Here is a 3,280-nt window from a genome sequence, read left to right as displayed (position 1 = left end):
ATGTCGGTTCTCAATTAGGTTGGAATAGAATCCCTTGATTCTTTTACGTCTGTCACTAACGCCCAGCCTTCAGGAGTTTGAAGCTCGTCACAGTCATTCAATACCGAAATCTTACTCGGAATACCATAGACAAGGTTAGACTTTCCAGATTCCCAGAATCCTACTCGGAATACCACAGACAAGGTTAGACTTTCCGAATTCCCATGAATGCTGCCATCTATCTAGCTTATACCACAAAGATTCTGTTGGAGAATCTAAGAGATATGCGCCCGGCCTAAGGTAGAACGGAAGTGGTTGTCAGTCACGTGCGTTCATAGGTGAGAATGATGATGAGTGTCATGGATCATCACATTCATCAAATTGAAGTGCAACGTATATCTTAGAATAAGAATAAAAGAGACTTGAGTAGAAAATAATAGTAATTGTATTGAAACTTGAGGTACAGCAGAGCTCCACACCCTTAAGCTATGGTGTGTAGAAACTCCACCGTTGAAAATACATAAGTGAAAGGTTCAGGCATGGCCGAGAGGCCAGCCCCCTGAATGAGATCAATAGTCTTCTAAGATGAAGAATAAAACAAAACTGAGACCAAAGATGAAACGTGGTCAAAAGAATACACTAGTAAAAAGTCTTATTTATACTAAACTAGCTACTAGGGTTTACATGAGTAAGTAATTGATGCATAAATCCACTTCCGGGGCCCACTTGGTGTGTGTTTGGGCGGAGCTTGATCTATCCACGAGCTGAGACTTCTCTTGGAGTTGAACGCCGAGTTATAACGTGTTTTGGGCGTTCAACTCCAGGTTGTGACATGTTTCTGGCGTTTAACTCCAGACAGCAGCATGTACTTGGCGTTGAGCGCCACTTTACGTCATCAATTCCCGAATAAAGTATAAACTATTATATATTGCTGGAAAGCTCTCGATGTCTACTTTCTAACGCCATTAAGAGCGCGCCATTTGGAGTTCTGTAGCTCCATAAAATCCATTTCGAGTGTAGAGAGGTTAGATTCCAACAGCATCAGCAGTCCTTTGTCAGCCTCCTATCAGAGTTTTGCTCAAGTCCCTCAATTTCAGCCAGAAATTATCTGAAATCACAGAAAAACACACAAACACATAGTAAAGTCCAGAAATATGAATTTAACATAAAAACTAATAAAAATATCCCTAAAAGTAACTAGATCATACTAAAAACTACCTAAAAACAATGCCAAAAAGCGTATAAATTATCCGCTCATCACAACACCAAACTTAAATTGTTGCTTGTCCCCAAGCAACTGAAAATCAAGTAGGATAAAAAGAAGAGAATATACTATAAATTCCAGAATATCAATGAATATTAATTATAATTAGATGAGCGGGACTTGTCGCTTTTTGCTTCTGAACAGTTTTGACATCTTACTTTTTCCTTTGAAGTTCAGAATGATTGGCTTCTCTAGGAACTTGGAATTTTGGATAGTGTTATTGACTTTCCTAGTTAAGTATGTTGGTTCTTGAACACATCTACTTATGAGTCTTGGCCGTGGCCCTAAGCATTTTGTTTTCCAGTATTACCACCGGATACATAAATGCCACAGACACATGACTGGGTGAACCTTTTCAGATTGTGACTCAGCTTTGCTAGAGTCCCCAATTAGAGGTGTCCAGAGCTCTTAAGTACACTCTTTTTACTTTGGATCATGACTTTAACCACTCAGTCTCAAGCTTTTCACTTGGACCTTCATGACACAAGCACATGGTTAGGGACAGCTTGATTTAGCCGCTTAGGTCTGGATTTTATTTCCTTGGGCCCTCCTATCCATTGATGCTCAAAGCATTGGATCCTTTTTACCCTTGCCTTTTGGTTTTAAGGGCTATTGGCTTTTTGTGCTTGCTTTTTCTTTTTCTTTCTATTTTTTTTCGCCAGTTTTTTTTTGCAAGCTTTTCTTTTTTTTTTCACTGCTTTTTCTTGCTTCAAGAATCAATTTTATGATTTTTCAAATTATCAATAACATTTCTCTTTGTTCATCATTCTTTCAAGAGCCAACAATTTTAACATTCATAAACAACAAGATCAAAAATATGCATTGTGATGACATGACATCATATACCTATTTTTCTATGCTTTTCATACAAGAAATTGATAATTTGTGCTTAAATATTGAATGCTTTTGTATTAATTTCAAGGATAAATTCGAAATTCATGTACTTCTTGTTCTTTTAAATTAAAACATTTTTCATTTAAGAGAGGTGAAGGATTACTGGAATTTATTCATAGCTTTAAGACATAGTTACTAACTACTAATGATCATGAAGTAGAGACACAAAACATAGATAAACACAACATAAAAATCGAAAAGCAGAAAGAAATAAGAACAAGGAATGAATCCACCTTAGTGGCATCTTCTTCTTGAAGGACCAACAATGTCCTTAAGCTCTTCTATGTCCCTTCCTTGCCTTTGTTGCTCCTCCCTCATTGCTCTTTGATATTCTCTTATTTCATGGAGAATGATGGAGTGCTCATGATGTTCCACCCTTAGTTGTTCCACATTGTAGCTCAAATCTTCTAAGGAAGTGTTGAGTTGTTCCCAATAGTTGTTGGGAGGAAAGTGCATCCCTTGAGGCATCTCAGGGATTTCTTGATGATGAGCTTCCTCATGCATCTCTTGAGAACCGTGGAGGGTCTCTCTTGCTTGCTCCATCCTCTTCTTGGTGATGGGCTTATCCTCTTCAATGGGGATGTCTCCTTCTATGCTAACTCCAACTGAGTAACATAGATAGCAAATAAGGTGAGGAAAAGCTAGCCTTGCCATGGTAGAGGGCTTTTCGGCTATTTTTGTAGAATTCATTGGAGATGACTTCATGAACTTCTACTTCCTCTCCAATCATGATGCTATGAATCATGATGGCCCGATCCACAGTAACTTCAGATCGGTTGCTAGTGGGAATGATGGAGCGTTGAATGAACTCCAGCCATCCTCTAGCCACAGGCTTGAGGTCTAGTCTTCTTAGTTGAACTGGCTTGCCTTTGGAGTCTCTTTTCCATTGAGCTCCTTCTACACATATGTCCATTAGGACTTGGTCCAACCTTTGATTAAAGTTAACCCTTCTAGTGTAGGGGCGTTCATCTCCTTGCATCATGGGCAAGTGCAACGCCAACCTCACATTTTCCGGACTAAAATCTAAGTATTTTCCCCGAACCATTGTGAGATAATTCTTTGGATTCGGGTTCACACTTTGATCATGGTTCCTAGTGATCCAAGCATTGACATAGAACTCTTGAACCATTAAGATTCCAACTT

Source organism: Arachis duranensis, chromosome 2 (genome assembly GCF_000817695.3).
Source record: "Arachis duranensis cultivar V14167 chromosome 2, aradu.V14167.gnm2.J7QH, whole genome shotgun sequence".
Lineage (NCBI taxonomy): Eukaryota > Viridiplantae > Streptophyta > Magnoliopsida > Fabales > Fabaceae > Arachis > Arachis duranensis.
Note: the sequence above shows the minus strand (reverse complement) of the source record.